Raw genomic sequence first — 20,367 nt, 5'->3', positions numbered from 1 at the left:
ATCACACGGTTCAAGACCCAGAAGATGTCAAAAGATAGAGAATAAAAATATCTCCCTCTCATCCCTGTCCACCCATCTGCCAAACCCCACACCTTTGATTGGATAATCTTTGTTCTTAGCTCCTTACATAAACTTCCAAGATTTTTCCCAGCACACACAAAAGCATATTAAAATGTAGAGTCTTATTTCTCCCTTTCTTACAAAATGGGTAGCATAGTTTACATGCTATCTCCCCCCGTTTCTTTAAGTCTGGAGCAACTGCACCGCCATATTTCTTCTCTGTTGGAAGAGACTTCTCCACCCTCACACAGACCCTAACGTCCAAAACTCCCTGAACCTCACACGATTAATAGAGTAATTGGTTTTGTATCACACGACCCATTCTTTTCCCCTCCTCTTCTCCATCAATGCCCATAAAACACTTCTGGCACTTCTGGTGATGTGTGGGACCAAGGCACCATCATTTCTTTGTTACAGTCATTGCCATCTGCCTCCTTCTGTCTTGGTGGTATGACAAGACATCTTATCCTCTGGAACCTCGGAACCTACAGACGTGCCCATCTCTTAATTTTCAGTTCTACTAGGGCAGAGGGTCACCCATAGGGTCAGAGTTAATTCTCTAAACTGATCCAATTCTCTAAACTGGACAAAAAGATTACACTGAGAATACATGATTCAGAATCTTGGTCATCATGACTGATGCTCTAGGCTTGTCATGGCCACGCCTGAATGTCATTTTCTGGCTGACTTCAGATGAACAGGGAGCTGCTTCACCTGCCTGACACTGAGGTTGGCCCTGGTTGGTGGAGAATTCAAGCAGCATTGGTTCAAATCCTGTAGATCGTCAACGTTCCAGGGCCTTCAGAGCTTTTGAGAAGTACAGTTTCTTGGGTTCTACCCAGATCCATGTGATTCTGACCCTCAGAATCCCTGGGGTCATGACAAGATGTGTTTTTTCTAAGCTCCCTGGGTGTTTCCAATGATACTCCAAGAAGGAAGATGCTCAGATGGGTCCCCCAGCCTTCATGGATCCGGGATCAATGGCAAGGGGACGCTTCTCCAAATTTGTGTGCAGTTTGCATGTACCACCTTTTAGTATAACTTAAAAAAAACAGTCTTCATTTATAATTTCATCTGGTTTGCAAATGTGGATCTGTTGTATGCAAGGAATTGCTTAGAAATAGAGGAGAAAAAAATTAAAATAATAGAGAGAAAGAGGGTTTCTCAACCAAAGGAAAACCATTCCAATTTTTTCCCCTAAGGATCAATGAATATGCCAGAGGAAGTGATTATCTTAGAAAGAAAATTCAAATTTGGGTGAAGTTGAACTCTGATCAATCATACTCCTCTGCTGGGTACCCACAAGGCTCCCCTCTATATAACTTTGCTTCTCAAATCATTTGATACCCTTAGAACCTGGTGTGATGCACATCAGGAAAAGATGGAAGTCAGTGGAGGTCAGGGTCAGGAGGGAATCACCTTAGAGGGTGTGGGAGAAGCCAAGGTCTTTATCAGAAGGACTTGGGAGTGAAATATTGATAAGTCAGATGGAGAAAGACAAATACTGTATGATCTCACTTATATGTGGAATCTTAAAAAACCCAAGCTCATAGATGCAGAGAACAGATTGGTGGTTGCCAGAAGCAGGAGCGTGGGGTAGGGAAATGGGTGAAGAGGGTCGAAAGGCACAAGCAAACCTCCTGTTATAAGATACACAGGTCCTGGGGATGTAATGTACAGCATGGTGACTATAGTTAACAATACCATATTGTATATTTGAAAGCTGCTAAAAGAGTAGATCTTAAAAGTTCCCATCACAAGAAAAAAAATGTGTAATGGTGCATGGTGACAGATGTTAACTTGGCTTATTGTGATGAACATTCATAACATACACAAATATCAAATTGTTACGTTGTGCATCTGAAACTAATACAATGTTATATGTCAATTACATCTCAGTAAAACTGGGAGTAAAAGAAGAACATGAGAAGATCTGAACGTGTGTCATTAGGGTGCCAAAAGCTGTGGGAAGCACAGAACTGCGTCTGATCAAAAACACAGAAACAGAGGGCAGAGTCGTCAGGGCTGCTGACAGCATTCTCATCCAGGGCTAATCTTAATGGACTAAGTCTATGTTGACTAACTGCAAAAATGGCCACAATTCTCCACAACTCCCTGAATTTCCCTCCTCTGCAATGACTTTGCTGCTCCCATCAAGATGTGGAATCTATTTTCCTTTGCCTTGAATCAGGGCTGGCCCTGTGACTCACTTTGGCCCACAGAATGCAGCAGAAATGCTGAGGGTCAGAGCCGAGCCGAGACCTTAAGATACTGAACTCTGTGACCCACTTTTTGGGGACCCAGTTACTGCCATGGGTACACACCTGGGATCTCTTGCTCACTTGGAGGATGAGGGCCGAGGGGAGCAGAGCCAATCAGCCCAGTGGTCCCAGCAGGGAATGTCTAAGGACATCAAGAGACTCCAAAGGAACAGGCAACAAGACCAGAGGAAACCCACAAAACATGCTACCAGAGATGGCAAGACTGAATTCTGCCATATGTGTATTTTTCTCTGAATAATTTAAGAGTAAGACACAGCAGTAATGCCTGATCACCCCTAAATACTTGAGAATGCATTTTTTGTGATGAAAGACATTCTCTTACAGAACTCTAATACAATTATGAAAATCAGAAAACTAAAATTAATATAATTATATTTTTAGAGATCTAGTCATATGTTGCAAATGGTCCCCAAATTGTCCTTTATATTAAAAGAAAGAAAGGGGGGGAGAAAGAGAGAAAGAAAAGGGAAGAAAGAAAGAAAGAAAGAAAGAAAGAAAGAAAGAAAGAAAGAAAGAAAGAAAGAAAGAAAGAAAGAAAGAAAGAAAGAAAGGAAGGAAGGAAGGAAGAAAAAGAAAGAAAGAAAGAAAAAGAAAGAAAGGGAAAGGAAGGAAGGAAGAAAGAAAGAGAAAGAAAGAAAGAAAGAAAAAAGAAAGAAAGAGAAAGAAAGAAAGAAAACAAAAGAAAGGGAAAGGAAGGAAGGAAGAAAGGAAGGAAGGAAGGAAGGAAGAAAGAAAGAAAGAAAGAAAGAGAAAGAAAGAAAGGGAAAGGAAGGAAGGAAGAAAGAAAGAAAATCTTTCTTTCAGGAGTGGGGACACTTGAAGGCATCTGTGGCTGTGTTGGCTGACGTTGAAAGCTCAAAAACGGTGAGGACAGGAAAATGTCCATTGGATTTAGTGTCACAGAGATGGTTGGCGACCTTGACAAGACCAGACCTGTCCTATTCTTAGGGGTGTGATGAGACACTTCACACCTCTGGGCACTGTTTCAGGAGTGGGGTGAGGAGGTTAAGACCATGAGTCTTTTGAGGAGGCCATTGGTGGGCTTTTCTGGTGAAGCAAATTCAGGTGTAATGATACGGTGCAGAGAACTATCAATAGAGAGGAAGGTGATGCTGGTGTAGCCAGAGCTGCATGGCCATGAGACAGACCCTGGAAAGACAAGGGTTGGGAAGCCTGGCAGACAGGTATCCAAAGTCAGCCTTGTTCCCCGATTAACTCTATAGGGTTATATGCCCAAGGGCTTTGTGGCCTGTATAGAGACGTGCAAAAGTTTATTATTAACTTTTTTTTTTTTTTTTTGGCTGCACCACACAGCTTGCAGGATCTTAGTTCCCTGACCAGGGATTGAACCCAGGGTCCCCAGCAGTGATAGTGCCGAGTCCTAACCACTGGACCGATGCCAGGGTATTCCCTATTATTAACTCTTTGATCCTAGACAATGCACATCTTTAGTAATAGTTAGTGGAACTTTATGGAAACTAACTTTATGGTAACTAACCTGGCAGACACCACCTTACTCATATGATCAAAGTTAACATCACCAGTAATTGGACCAACCAACACACATGCCTCTTGATATGATGCACCGTAAAAGGCAGATGTCACTTCTGTAATGTTTCCTGGAAAAAAAATGCACCAGTTAAATCTAATTATGAGGAAATATCAGACAACTCCTAAAAGGAAGACATTCTACAGAATAACTAGGCTGCCCTCTTTGAAAGAATCAAGTTCATGAAAACAATACAGACTGAAGAACTATTCCAGATTAAAGGAGGTTAAAGAACCATGACAACGAAACGCAACATGTGGATTGTATCTTAGATCAGATGTTCGTTCTTTCTTTAAATATAAAGGACAATTTGGGGACAAAGTGCAACATGTGAATAGGCCTCTAAAAAGATAATTATATTAATTTTAGTTTTCTGTTTTTCATAATTGTTAGGGTTCTGTAAAAGAATGTCTTTCATCACAGAAAATGCGTTCTCAAGTATTTAGGGGTGATCAGGCATTACGTCTTTGTCTTACTCTTAAATCGTTCAGGGAAAAATACACGTGGCAGAATTCTAAAACTGTCCCTAAGATTCCCACACACTGGTGTACATGCCTGTATAATCGCCTCCCCTTAAGTACGGGCAGAGCCTGTGAATGTGAAGGGATATCTCCCCCTTCGTTACATTACTCATCTGTTGACTTTGAGTTAATCAAAAGGGAGAGTGTCCTGGGTGGGCCTGGCCTAATCAGGTGAAGCCTTTAACTAAAGGTGAAGCATTGGAGAGATACTCCCCAACTGGAGGGCAGACTGCCATGTTGTGGGAAGGAAGTGACAGGAGACCTCTAGGAGCTAAGTGCAATCCCCAGTTGATACCTAGCGAGAAAACAGGGCCCTCAGTCTCACAACCACAAGGAACTGTATGCTGCCAACAAGTGAGCTTGGATGAGACCCCTGCACCTGAGATGAGACTGCATCCCCGGTCAGTGGCTTGAGTCCATGCTGGTGAGACTCTGAACACAGGACCCAATAGACCCATACCTGGACTCTAGACCCTGGAAACTGTGGGGTAATAAATGTGTATTTTGGCTTAAGCTGCTAAATTTGTAGTAGGTGGTTGCACAGCGACAGAAAACTAACATGATATCCAAGCAAATACGTAAAAATATTAACAAGTAGAGAACAATTTACAGACGTTCTCTGTACATTCCTACAACTTTTCTGTAAACCTGACTTTATTTCAAAATAAAACGTTACCCTAGATGCGCTCTATATAAGGCTCGCTATGTGCCAAGTACCATTTAAAGTATTTTAAAATATATGAATGCATTCAATTTTCATTAAAAAACAAACAACCCTTTCCCCCATGACGTAGGTATTATTATGATTCTTGTTTTTCAGGTAAGAAAACTGAGGCACAGAGAGTTCAGGTGACTAGCGGCCTGAGGTCACACAGCTAGTAAATGACAGAGCTGGAACTTGCACCTGGTTTCAAAGCTCATACCCCTACATCCTGTGCTGTAGTAACCCAGTGACACTGAAGGAATAAATACCAATTAAGCCAGCCAGCAAAAGTGAATGTGATGGAGCACGAGCCCGCAATGCCCTGAAATCTGGAGGGAATCATTTTTCCTTTACCCCCTGCACTTTGTTCACCCTGGAAGTATCTGTAGGATGTGAGGATCACATCAGAAAGACTCATAACATTAGACTTTAAACATTAGCAAATGTATTCATATACCTGTACTTGCTTTATACCCCCAGTATCTGTAACCTCCTATAATATAACAAGCTAAGCTTATAATATATCTACTCAAGATTTTGAGTAGAGGAGAAGTATAACTAGAAGGGAGAAGAAATCAGGCAAGTATAATGGGACCAGGAATGAAGGAAGGACATAGAAATGAAAGCACAAAGTTCAACATATTTAACAAAAGTCAGCTGAAAATGTACTTCCCTCCTTCTAGCATATTGATTTTATAATATTTCCCATATCTCATGATTTGGAATAAGGTGAAGTCACCCACACTCCATTGTGAAATTGAGTCTCCCTGAAATCCCTTTGACCTCAGAGAGGCAAATAGTGAGTAATTCAAAATATTTTTGAATGAAAGTGTCAGTTTAAAATCCTCAGCATAAAACATACCTGCAAAGCCTATTTGCAAAGTAAATTTACTCTGGATTCTTGATACCTAGGAAAGTTTTTTCTATTATATTTATTTAAAATTACAACAGTTTACATTAGAAACAAGCTCAAACAATTAAGGTAAAAGATAAATAACTGCATACAGTTTAATTTTACAAAATGCAAACATACATCTTTCATTGTTCCATTATCTGAGTATTAAGCGCCACATAATTGCACAAGGCATTTTCAAATGTCTTAAAGGCTCTAAAATTACGGAGTTGACTTTGGTGAAATAGTCTTTATTTTCCTCCACCATTATACAAATAATTGACCACACAGATTAAATTTCCATCAGAATTGGCTATGTCCCCTGCAGAGCTCATTTCTCTTTTGCAGCTGAAGGTTGGTGTCTTGCGGTGGCTCATGGAGCTTGGTCAGGCTTTTGCGGGATACAGAATAGGGCCCAAATTTCCATACTTTAAGATGTTTCAGCCAGGAGAGATCTATAGCCCCCTGTGACCATGGTGACACCACAGCGAGGTTTACCCAAGAAAATCCAGCTTCCAGCTAACCCAGGGTAATTCTAACAGTGCCCCTTTCACTCTCAGAAATGTCTCAGTTTGGGAGATGGGGCCAGGAGGGGTAGATTAACTCTGCCCCAGACTCTGGCAACAGAGACCTGCCGTCTGCTCCTGGGAATTCTGAAACCCCTCACTGCCCGCCACCTTCCACTATGGGGGCGGAAGGTGGGAAAGCCAAGGGGAATGTCCTTTACATCCTCATCATAGAATGAAACTTAATCATCATCACAATTACTCACCAAACCTGAGAGGAGAACAGAAGAGAATATTTTTATATAATTTCTTCTTTAATTAAAAAGCATTGCAGAGGGGGTTGGGGGAGGGATGGAGTGGGAGGTTGGGGTCAGCAGATGTAAGCTTTCACATATAGAATGGATAACAACAAGGTCCTACTGTATAGTACAGAGAACTATATTCAATATCCTATGATAAACCATAATGGAAAAGAATATATAAAAAAGAATGTATATGTGTATAACTGAATCACTTTGCTGTACAGCAGAAATTAACACAACATTGTAAATCAACTATACTGCAATAAAAATAGTGAAGAAAATACAAAAAATTAAAAATGTATTGCTGATACACTGGAAAATGCAGATGGAGAAAAAGGAAAACAATTCAAACGAAATCCCCTCCCCTAGACAGGGCTACCAGTTATGGACTGTAGTGTCACATAGGAGTTGCAGGAAGTGATTCTAATTCCCGGTGGTAGGAGAATATTTTTCACAGTGTTTTCACCTTTTAGAAACCTGATCTGGTGACTCAGAATTCATTCTGAAACTTTATCCCCTCAGCTCAATTTCTTCTCATCATAACTGAGACCTTTCCCTGTTACAGTGGCAGGGGAAGGGGGGTGGGGAAGGGCAGAAGAAGGATTTGCAACGTTAACACACCAGAAGAGGAAGGGTGGCCGTGGGTCTCGTCTCCGGCAACGTCAGAACCCCCTGCAGACCACGGCCAGGCCCGCTGTCAGACAGCACATGGTTGGGGGGTGGGGACGGGGCCCTAGGAGGGGACAGCCCAGCTCAGTTTATCAAGGCTAATCTGGGCTGGGGAGAAAGTCTCTGATTTCACCATTGTTCCCCTGGCATCCAGCAGGATGCCAGGTGTGTGATAGGCGCTCGGTACATTTTTACTGCATGAGTTAATAAGGCTGAATTTTCAGTTTTCATTGTTGTTGAGCTCCTTCTAGTACAAGTTAAAGTCTAGACCGAACTGTTTCAAGGTTGTTTGATCATTATTCTTTTCCTTCTGCAAAAGTATATAAGTGTCTGATTTCTCTGCCACATGTTGGGGAGATGAGGTGAAGAGGAAAGGGCTGCTTCTCTTGGGGCCCCCGGAGGCACATAAATAACCAGACTTTGAGTGGCAGCCTGGCCAACTCGACAAGTTCAAGAGACAGACTCGGGTTCAAATCCCAACTCTGCACTCACTAGTCTTGTGACCTTGGGCAAGTTATTATCATTATTATTAATATGCCCTCAGCAGAGCTAATGATAACGTTAGGTCATAGTCTGTTTGAGGGTTAAATGTGTTAGTTAATGTAACATACCTGGAAGCCTACCTGGCACATGGGGATCCTTCAGCAAGCGGAGCTGCTCCCATGATCTGTCACTGTACATGCTTGGGCAGGTGAAACGGGCTGACTCAAAACATGGGTACGGTATGGTAAAATGAGGATTCATAGCAGTTTGTACATTACAAGTCCTTTTTGTTGTTTACATGAACCCACGAGGTACAGGTCCCCATCATAGCCCCCCCTGCAAAGGCTTTAAGCTGGGCGTCCACTCAGATAGTCAGAACACAAGGCTGGTGATGGGGCAGAAAGCCTGGGTGTGGACACAGAGCTGGGCTAACATCTACAGTGGATGGTCGGTCCCGGCGCCTGGCCAGAGCCCCTTGGATCCCTTTTACCAGCACTGGAATCTCCTTGAAATACACAGAGAGATAACTCCCTTGCATCTCCTTGGCCAGAAACCTCTGAAGTGTAATTTGCAATGCAGAGATCCCTGGGGGCTCAGGCTGAGGCTGGGACTTCACCGGAAGGCACCCTTTACTCACCATCCTTCCCTTCCCTTCCCTGCCCCGCTCCCCTCCACCCCATGCCAGCTTCTCCTTGATCAATTCCTCCCACCAGGACCCTCAGCCTAGGGTCTGCTGCTCAGAGAATCTGAACTAAGACTGCACCTGGAAGGTGCTGCTCGAGGAAAAGATCCCAACCCAATTCCTGGTGCTTGCTGGTTCAGCAGTAACTTCAGGACGCCAGACACCTTTCCTGAGACGTGGGGCTGACCGTCAAGGCCAGAGGATTTTAATTCTCCTCCCAAAGCCACGAGGACTTGCTGTCTGCAGCCATGGGGACACCGGTGCCCTCTCTACCCCTTGTAGGCACAGCCCTGCTCAGAGCCTGCCCCAGTGCTCCTGGGTGATGGATACACACAAGATGAATGCACAGAGGCCACCAGTGCTTCTCTCTTACTAGCTCATTATATCCTCAAAGTAAACGTGGGGAGCGGGCATTACAATCTCCACTTTGCTGCTGAAGAGGGTCAGAGGTTCTGTTACTGGACCTGAGTCACACGCCAGCCAAGAACAGAGCTGGGATGCAAGGTCAGTGCCATCAGAGACACGGTCCTTTATCTTCCATTGTATTGCTCCCAGGAGCTCCCTGACCTGGAGCCTACTAAACATACAGATTCCTGGGCCCCGTTCCAGACACACTGATCAGATCTCCAACAATGGAGGCTGGAAATGCCAAGTGTTTTTTCTGCCCACCAACATTTAAGAACTGGGGGGGAGTAGTGTGTATATGGTAATAGTGTGTACCATATACACACTACTATATATAAAATACATCACCAGCAAGGACCTACCATATAGCACAGGGAACTCTACTCAATATTTTGTAATAACCTATAAGAGAAAAGAATCTGAAAAGAATCAGTATAACTGAATCACTGTGCTATACACATGAAACTAACACAATATTGTAAATCAACTATACTTCAATAAAAAATAAAATAAAATAGGTAAGCAACAAGGAAAAAAGAAGAATTGGGGTGGGGGTAATTAGGGAATATAGGGTGACAGTCTAACTGCTGCTTTACTGGAATAAAACAACGTGAATTTTAGGGACTTCCCTGGTGGCGCAGTGGTTAAGAATCTGCCTGCCAATGCAGGGGGCACGGGTTCCATCCCTGGTCTTGGAAGATCCCATATGCCGTGGAGCAACTAAACCCACGAGCCACAACTACTGAGCCCACAGGCCACAACTACTGAAACCCATGTGCCTAGAGCCTGTGCTCCGCAACGGGAGAAGCCACTGCAATGAGAAACCCGTGCACTGCCACAGAGAGTAGCCTCCACTCGCCGCAACTAGAGAAAGCCTGTGCACACAGCAACGAGGACCCAACACAGACAAAAATAAATAAATAAACAGATAAATGTTTTAAAAATTTAAAAAAAACAACATGAATTTTAAATACAAAATGCACACATACCCTTGACTTACAGCCGTGTCTGAGGCTTGACATCCCCGTGTTCATTGTACAAGACGCCTCACGGAACGTGTACGTATCGCCATGCTGTAGGAGTTTTGAGGAAATGGTCTATTTCCAAAGAAAACTGTAGCTGGTAGCTGCCGCATGATGACCTACCACTTCTTTTGTCATGGATTTCTGCAGAGCATCTGAACAAACTGTCATTCAAACAAAGTCAAGTTTATTCAAGGTGGCAGTAGAGAAACCATGGCCTTGAGAGTCTCAGCAAAATTACAGAATGGGGAAGTAACAGTGGGGGGGGGTCCCTACGGGGTTTTAGGGCCTGGGTGGTTGACGACATAACAGCTTAGGATCCGCGGGCCCAGCAAGGCGAGGGTCTTGAAGAGTTTTGATGCGTAAGCATTAGTCTTAATTAATAAACTATTTTGTTAGTTCAGGCTCTTATCTTCCAGGAGCAGAAAATTCTTGGAGCAAGCTGGTGGTTTTGCCTGTTCCCCAAACTGTTCAACACAAGCACAGAAAACCCTACCAGGGTGAATATTGTTTAATCGATGTTAGGAAATCGTCTTGATTTTAGTTCTTAAGAGGGATAAATTATAGGCACTGGGATAAAAACATAGTCTGTGACTCCTGAGACGAACTGTCAGGTGTATGTGTTCAACAGCCATAAACTTTAAATTCCAATGCACCCACCTTCATGGAACCCCAAATATCTATCCCTGTGAACTTCCACATGACATGGTGTGGGAGCATAGACTGTACCCCAAAAGCCCAAGAGCAGCACAGACGTGGTGTGCTGAGCCAGCAGACCTGAGGACGTCTCAGGATGAACCCCTGGAGACCCAGGGAGGAAGGAAGCTTCAGCAGCGGTGGAGATGACAGCATGACCCAGCATCCCCCAGACCCCGCTGCTGACTCAGTGCCAGAGGCTCCCAAACCACACAGCCCTGGGGGAGCATGGGCAGGGAGGCTGGGTTAACACCAATTTCCTCTAGACTCCAAATGGAATGGGGGTAAATAATAATTAAGTTGTCATGAAAACTAAAGAAAATTGTACTTTCACATATCTGCTTTTGTGCCCTGAGTTTGGTTAAAATATATGTGCGTGTGTGTGTACGTGTGTGATCTTAGTTTGGGCTGTCCCAGAAGTGAGCCTTCAAGGAGGATGTGAGTGTAGTAACTGACCTGGGAGATGATCCCAGAAGCACCAGCCAGAGGTGAGGATGGAGGAGAGAGAGAATACAGGATGCAGCTTCTAGCCTGGGGAGAGGAGGCCTCCAGAGTGAGTCACAGAAGTCCTTGTTCTCAGGAGGTTTGCACTCACACGCAAATTAAAACTACAGGAAAAGGGCACTTCAAACAGAGTAACTTGAAACAGGCAGGATCTTTTGTGGCAAAGAGAGTCACCATCAAATACCGCACCTGCCCTTTCTTCTCAGCTGGGCTTTAGAAACTGTTTGTGAAGGTTCGGGCTTAGGTCACTTTATTGACTTCTGAGTTCTCTACTCAGATGTCAAACCCTAGGCGAGACTTTGGAACGTCTCACTTTATTTAGCCAAAAGGGCATTTGAGGGGCTCCAACCAACGATTTCTCTTTCTCTCATTCAACAAGGATGGCGCTCGACCAGAAGGACAGCGATGCTTTCTCCCTCATCATCATCAGGTCATAGGCAGGAAAGAACAGCAAACAATGGGACCCTCTGGTGTCAGGGGCTGCTATGGGGGGGAGGGGAGTACATGCCCATGTGGAGGAGCAGTGTGATGGTCTCAGAGTCATTCCCGTCGTTTCTCTCCCACCTGGACTTAAAAAAAACAATGCAGGCAATTGTTTGTTGTCCAAAGAGCAGGTGTTAGAAAACATGGCAAATTTATACAGATTGTCGTCTCTGTCACCAAGAAATCGCTAATGACAAAGGGAAGACTTTTCACACTTAGAAAAAGGGCCATTTCCCTACTCTGTCTCCTGTGAAGGACAAGACGTCTTCACCCCAGTCTAGGTGTGCCATGCTTCCTTCCCGTAGAAAAAGCAATACTGGCAAACAGAGGCAGGATATAAGTGAATGTTTTTATAAAGATGTTCTTTTTTAAATGAGTGATGAATTCTGCCCTAACTCATCTTTTTCTGTCTATCAGAACGAAAACTTAGAGATACTGACATTGTCCAATATCAAAGAAAGTTGTCTTGAGAGTCTGTAAACAAAACTTCCCGGGCAGGAATGAGAACAGGTCATAAAACACAGGTTTGCATTAAAGAGTGACTTCGGGTTAGACTCCATTTAATCAGAAAAATAAATAATCTGGAAGCGCTTGTGCGAAGGACAAACTTCAGGCAGGAACTCAGGGAGTGTGAACTCCTCAATCCTTTGTCGGGGGTGGGGCGCCCCTTCTTCAAACTCCTGGACCACACGAGTCAAAGGCAGGAGTGAGGTCAGCATTTTCCTCTCGTCCTGAATTATTACTTTCTTACACTCCTTTTTAGCATTTCATTCCAAAGCAGCAATCCTAGATATTTCCATAAAAAATGACTGTGTTTTATTTTCTCAAGCCTTTAGCTCATGGAGGGCTGGGGGAGAGTAGCAAAGTGCACAGGGTCCAGGAACAGCAGAGAAGGGGTTCTCCTGCTGCCCACATGCATTGGCAGAGGGAGGTGCGGGCTAAGGACTACAGCAACAAGACCGCAAATACAGTGACTGGTACAGATGGAAGCTTACTCCTCCTGCACTCAGTGATCCATCCTCCAAGCCTGCCTTCCGTCGCTGGGTGCATCGTGGTTGCATGAGTCCTTCTCAGCCCTTGCCAAGGAGGAAAAGGGCTCCCCTCCTGTTTCCCCAGGAGAATAACGGCATCCTTTCTGCTCACATCCCATTGGACAGACTTCAGTTATGTGACCACAGAACCTGCAAGGGAGGCTGGAGCCATATCTGTGCCTTTGACTAAGGAAGGAGCAAATGCATATTGACAGACAACTAGCAGCTTCTGCCACTTGGAGTACCCCCCACCCCGCCGCCCTTTGCTGGTAATTTTAACAGACTTTGAAGAGGGCAGGTGTAGCAAAGAGGTTTCAGTTTTCGAGTAGCTCTGATCTCTTTGTAGCAACTGCCAGGGGCCATTTTGTCCATAACAAAGAGAGTAGGTTTAGTAACAAAGAGAGCCGTAATGGATATTGGTGCCTGCAATGAATCTGGGATTGGAGATTGGTGTATTAGAGCATCTTGCTTCACAGGGAATAGGATAAACCTAGTGATTTTCTATATGCTAACGTTCTCTTACTTTTATATCCCTAGGTTGCTTCCCTTGGTACTATCCAATTTTCAAAGAATATGAAAGTGCTTGAAAAATAAAGTTGATGGCTCTCAGAAATATGCTTGTTAATCTCAAGCAAGATACTTGACTGCAAGTCAGTAGAAATTCAAAGGACAGCCTGAAAATATAATTCATTTGTTACATAAAAAATGAAAACAAAGTGGCCAAACTTTCATCCGCAGAGAAGAGTGCAGAATAATCTCAAAGATCTGCAGGTGTTTGGCCATCATCCTAGACGGCCCTGCCTCCTTTTCTATAGTGTCTCTTGGAGCCTTTCCTGCAAGTAACGAGGGGAAGGTTGTCTCAGCTCAGCTTTCCATAAAACCTCTCTCTGACAACACACACATTGTTCCCCCGTATTCTTTCCAGTCAAAGAGAGACCACAGCGCAAGCTTCACAAGCCTTTGTGTCTTTTTGTTTAAAATTTAGGAACAGCTGTATCCCTCACTGGCTATTATAGAGATGCTATAAGCTACTACATTAAAAAAGTGAAAGCATTGTGTATAGAGAGCAGAAGAAATCCAGGTGGTATCCTTTTATCCAGGTGAATTTCTTAACCCATCCCAACTCCAGAGGAGATCAGCCCAAGCTTTGCACCAAGTGGAGGAGCCTGGTTTTAAGCAGATCTGGAGCAATCGTGTCTTTGAAAGAAATTGGAGACATGTAAATCATCTGAAGGTTTACATGTTGTCTATAAATTCGTCCTTTCCTTGGTTTTTTGTCCTTTACTCTTGAGAGACTTTAATTTTCAAAGATTTTATCCTCCTTTATAAGAGTGATTCATGCTCATTGCAGAAGAATAAAATACCACATAAAGTAGAACTAAGAGGGCTTCCCTGGTGGCGCAGTGGTTGGGGGTCCCCCTGCCAATGCAGGGGACACGGGTTCGTGCCCCGGTCCGGGAAGATCCCACATGCCGTGGAGCAGCTGGGCCCGTGAGCCATGGCCGCTGAGCCTGCGTGTCCGGAGCCTGTGCTCCACAGCGGGAGAGGCCACAACAGTGAGAGGTCCGCGTACCGCAAAAAAAAAAAAAAAGGAGAACTAAGAAAAAAAATTGTTTCTCCTATTTTTATCCGATGTCACACCAATGTGTCTTTTTCATTTCACATTTTAGCAAAATCATTGTTTACATTATTATAATTCCTTTGTAAGCATCACTCAAAATGTTGCCTGAATTTCTCTGGTCCATGTCATGCCTCATCCTCCACGAATGTCCCTGTTCCACTGTCGTTCTGGAATGCCTTCCACACACACACACACACTGGAGCCGAGTTCAGGCCGGGAAGAAACTCAGGCGAGGTAGAGATACTCACGCACAGGCAGAGTTATGCCACCAAGTGGCCTGTGACTGGACACTCTTTTACTGTTTTCTGATTCTCAGACACTGCAAAGGAGGACCACTTTGGTTTCCGATGATCTCTGCGGCCCTGCAGCAGTCGGCGCCCTTTGGTCACATGCTGCGGAAGTCACTCTGGTTAACCTCAGTGTAATAGGGACCATCACAAACTCCACGGGGACTGGACTGGAAACAGGAGAGGAATGGAGGACACGGCACAGGCAGTAAACCTTGACTGCTGTTCCTGGTCCTGCCCGGAATCAACCATATCCTCCAGGGCCTGTGACAGTGCTGAGCACGGGCTTAGCCTCTAATGAACACTGATGACCCAGGAATTCAATATCTGTCTACCTCACCCCACCTCCAGCCCCGTATTAGGTTCTAGGAAACAGAAAAAAGTCGAAGGTAAAACACAGCTTGAGAAACACACAGGACCCAGGTGAGAAGGCAACAGTGCAAACTACATGAAAGTAAATAATGATACGTATTATTTTAAATCTGCATCTTCCCAGTGTGTTCATTGTGTGGAAGAAAATGACAGGTCACAGAGGAAGGTCACCAAAATCGTAATAACTCAACGCACAATCTCTCTGTCTTGAAAAGACGTGTCACTGCAGAAGACGAATGCCTTGCCCACAATGGCAGGACACAGGCGAGGAGGGCGGAGGTCAAAAGTTATGTGTACTGGTCAGTGTGCTTTGGGGAGCCGTCCACACTGGCTTGAGACAAAACTTTAAAGGTCAGTCTTGTCGGCTCTCCAGCTCCTCCTGGCACCTGCCTTTATGACCCTCTGCAGACAAAGCAGGGCCAGAGGCCTGTGGAAAAAACAGTATCGAACAGGCCGTTTCCTGCTGTAAAACAGAGCCAAGGACTCACTTTTGTTGAATTCATTCCAAAGAAGGAGCATTCTTCGGAGATCTGGTTCCAAAACTTAATCTTTTTTTCTGGAACGTTCCAGCAAGTGAATTCTCAGGAAGCCTGGATCCCAGACAGCTCATCATTTGTAATTCTACTTTGGAAATTGTAGCCCAAGGTTATTTTTCTCTCCGTGCAGGGAGTCTGAGCAACCTCACCAGTGGATCCTGAAAGGAAACAAACAAACAAAACAAAACAAAACCCAGAAACTAAAACCAGCATGGCAACCCATGCACCTCAATTCTTAGGCTCCATGGAGCTCCCTTGTCATGGGGGCACCAAGGGGTCAGGTTCATGTCCAGTGGAAGGAGCGGGGATGGGGGGGCATGCATTTCTTCACCTCCTCTGAGCTCCCGACCTACAAAAGGCAGATGACAAGCGGGGTTCCATGGTGTTCTTAGGAGAACTCTACCGGGCAACTCAGAACAGTGCTTGTTGGCATGTACGCACATCATCACCCTCAAGGAGGTACAACTTCCTTCTTCTCTATGGATCACAAATGTGTGTGCAAGGACGGGTGTAGAAATGTGATTGCAGGGAAACAGGACTGTGTGAACGTCTTGAGGAATTCGTTTCATTATTTCGCAGTTCTGCACGTAGACATCTGATAATTTTTGCATCCCTGGGTTTTACACACATGAGATCACTTGATCCTAATCACAGGAGCAGGGATAGGTCGAGGAGGGAACCCCACCAGGGCACAGAGGACAGGCAGGAGGCCAAGGAGGAAGAGAAGCAGCTTGATAAAAGCAAATAATATCATTTTAACTCTACGTCTACTCCATGGGTTTATTATTTGGAGAAAATAACAGGAAGGCGGTATATTTAAAACTTTCTCGAACTTTCAGAACTTTCAGCTCAGTGTGAGTGGCCTAATCCTTTCATCTCAAAACTATTCCTTCAAAGGTAGAAATTATAGGAGCCTGGAAAATCATTTAAAACTTGCAACAGGAAAAAGATTCGTTGCAACTGGACAGAGCATGTCTGATTGTTTTAACCTCACAGACCTGAGCTGAGAATACCCAACTAGCTACTTTGGGAAGGGTGATGTTTTCTTCTAAGGAAAGAATGATGACAAATGTCCTTGGCTCTTAAGACAGAAAGGCACCTGTACAGTCGTAGTCTGTGCTGTGTGTGGTCAAGGGTTGAAGGGCAGGAGGGGGCCACTGGTGCTTCAGGAAGTCATTGAACAACCTTGGTCCCATCACCACGTAAGGAGAGCAGGACCCTGCCAGGGATGTGAGTCACAAGAAGAGAATGAAGAGAAGATTTGAAAGAACAGAAATCCACTGGACTGTCTTCTAAAATCTTTTCCTTAGAAGAAAACACAACCCTTCTCACAATGGCATCTAGTTGGATATTCTCAGGTCAGACGCGTGATTCTTGGAAGATACCAAATACGCAGAAATCCATTTCCTACTCATTCTTTTCACAGATGAATGAATTAATTATTCACCACATGCCCAGGACCCTAGGAAATGGAAATGCTGCATATTATAAATTATATTCATACAGGGCAGAGGTTGCAAACTGGAACACAAGGGCCTTATTCAACCCACAGATAGGTTTTGTTTCACTTGCCAGCATTTTAAAAATTAAGTTTCTACATGTAAAAATAAGAATATGTCACAGAATTATATATTTTCTGGCTTATCTGGAGAAATGAAATGGGTACAGACCCACCTCTTCAAGGCTGCTCCCTTCAGGTGGGGCACACACACTGCAGGTGTCTCCCCATCAACTCCACTCATTTAAGTACCTTGAGTTTGCAAGCCCTGCTTGTAATCTGCCTCCACAAGTATTAGCTCTGCAAACCCACACAGTAGAGGGTCTATCTGAGCTACATGTTCTCATGAAACCCCCTCTATATCAGAGAACAAAAGCCTCCGAACTTGTGAGGTTTGCTTGATGCAGAGGTAGGATGGAATGACAACCCTGCCTGCAGCGTGCTCACTCCATCACGTTGAGTTCAGAGTCTACACCTCCTTGGAGAGAAAGCAGAAGTTGAACTGGATGAAGTGGATGGAGACACGTAAGATGAGGGAGTTCTGCTTCACTGTGAGTCACATAAAGATATACTAACCTGGGTTTTCTTTAGTTGCCTTGTCCGGGAAGGGGAGTTCAACATCTGAACAGCAGAATTTCTGCTCATCGTGGGGTTTTTCTCTTTTTCTTATCATGGTAAAATATACATAACACAAAATGTTAGCATTTTAACCATTTTTACGTGTACAATTCAACAGCTTTAGGTACAATCACACTGTTGTGCAACCATCACCACCCTCCATCTCCAGATTTTTTCATCTTCCCAAACTGAAACTTTGTTCCCATTACATACTAACTCTCCATTCTGCAGCCCTGGGAAACCATCATTTTACTTTTTTTTTTTTATGATTTTGACTATTGTAGGTACCACATATAAGTGAAATCATACACTTATGTGACATGTGTGTGGCTTATTATAATGTTTTCCAGATTAATCAGTGTTGTAGCAGGTTTTAGGATTTCCTTCCTTTTAAAGACTGAACAATATTCTATTGCATGTACATACCACATTTTGTTTATCCTTTCATCCCTTGATGGACATTTGAGTCATTTCTTCCTTTTAGCTAGTGTGAATAATGCTGCTATGAACATTGGGATACATATATCTGTTCAAGTTTCTGCTTTTAATTAATTTGAGTATATACCCAGAAGTGGAATTACTAGATCATATGGTACTTCTATGTTTAATTTTTTGAGGAATCTCCATCCTGTTTCCCACAATGCCAGCACCATTTTCCCTTTCCATCAGCAGTGCACAAGCGTTCCACACTCTCCACATCATTATCAACACGTTTTGTTTTTTTCTTTCTTTTTGTCTCTTTATAATGATTATGCTGATGGGTGTAAAATGTTATCTCTATGTGTGCTTTTGATTTGCATTTCCCTAATGATTATTGATATTGAACATCTTTTCATGTGCTTGTTGGCCATCTGTAAACTTTTTTGGGTGAAAAGTCAGTTCAAGTCCTTTGCCCATTTTTTAACTGGGTTGTTTGTTTCGTTGTTGCATTATAAGAGTCCTTCATATTTTCTGGATATTAATTCCTTATCAGATATATGATTTGAAAATATTTTCTTCCATTCTATGGCTGCCTTGTCACTCTGTTGATAGTCCTTTGATATACAAAATTTTTCATTTATCTACTTTCTCTTTTGTTGCCAGTGCTTTTGGTGTCATATCAAAGAAATTATTACCAAATCCAATGTCATGAAGCTTTTCTCCTATGTTTTCTTCTAAGAGTTTAATGGCTTCAGGTATTGTATTTAGATCTTTGATCTGTTTCAAGTTCATTTTTTATATGGGTTAAGGTAAGTGTTCAATTTCATTTTGCATGTGGATATCAAGTTTACTGAACACCATTTGTTAAAAAGACTGTCATTTCCTCATTGAGTGGTTTTGGCAAACTTGTTGAAAATCATTTGACTGTATATGCAAGGATTTATTTCTGAGGTCTCTTTTTTTTATTCCACTGGTCTTTATGTCTGACTTTATGCCAATACCACACTGTTTTGATTACTATAGCTTTTAGTAAGCTTGAAAATAGGAAATGTGAGTCTTCCAACTTCATTGTTGTTTTTCTTTTCTCCAAGATAGTTTAGGCTATTTGGGATTCCTGAGAGTCCACATGAATTTTAAGGTGCATTTTTCCATTTCTGCAAAAAAATTACTGGGAATTTGATATGGATGGCATTCAATCTGTAGATCACTTTGGGTATTAATGATATCTTCAGAATACTGAGTCTTCCAATCCATGAGCATGGATGTCTTTCCATTTATATGTGTCTACTTTAATTTCTTTTAGCAAATTAAATTAAATTTCATAGTTTTCAGTGTACAAGACATTCACCTTCTTGGCTAAGCTTATTCTTAAGTATTTTATTCTTTTTAATGTTATTATAAATCGAATTGGTTTCTTAATTTCTTTTGCAGATTGTTCATTGTTAGTGTATAGAAATGCAATTTATTTTTTGTGTTGGTTTTATATATTGAAATTTTGCAAATTTAGTTATTCTAACAGGTGTGTGTGTGTGTGTGTGTGTGTGTGTAATCTTTAGGGTTTTCTACTTACAAGTTTATATCGTCTGCTGGCAGTGATGATTTTATTTCTTCCTTTCTGATGTGGATGACTTATACTTTTTGTCTTGCCTATTGCCTTAGCTAGAGCTTTCAATAAATGCTGGAGGTGGTGAAAGCAGACACACTTGTGTTGTTCCTAATCTTAAAGGAAATGCTTTCAGTTTTTCACTGTAGAGTATGATATTAGCTGTCAGATTTTCATATATGGTTTTTATTTTATCAAGATAATTTCCTGCTACTCCTAGTTTGTTAAGAATTTTTATCAGGAATAGGTGTTGAATTTTGTCAAGTGGTTTTTCTGCATCAATTGAGATAATCCTCTGTGGTCTCCCCTCCCTTCAGTCTGTAAATGTGGTATATTACATTGATTGATTTTCATGTATTGAGCCATCCTTGAATTCCAGGAATAAATCCCTCTTAGTCATGGTATATGATCATTTTAATATGCTGTTTAATTCAGTTTAGTAGTACTTTTGTTGGGGATTTTTGCATCAATATTCATAAGGAATATTAGTCTATAGTTTTATTTTAGTCTTTGTCTGGATTCAGTATCAGGTACGCCTGATCTCACAGAATGAGTTAGAAAGTGTTTTCTTTAATTTTTTAAGAATTTGAGAAGAATTGGTGTTAAATCGTTAAATGTTTGG

The sequence above is a fragment of the Pseudorca crassidens genome, chromosome 15 (genome assembly GCF_039906515.1).
Source record: "Pseudorca crassidens isolate mPseCra1 chromosome 15, mPseCra1.hap1, whole genome shotgun sequence".
Taxonomy (NCBI): Eukaryota; Metazoa; Chordata; class Mammalia; order Artiodactyla; family Delphinidae; genus Pseudorca; species Pseudorca crassidens.
Note: the sequence above shows the minus strand (reverse complement) of the source record.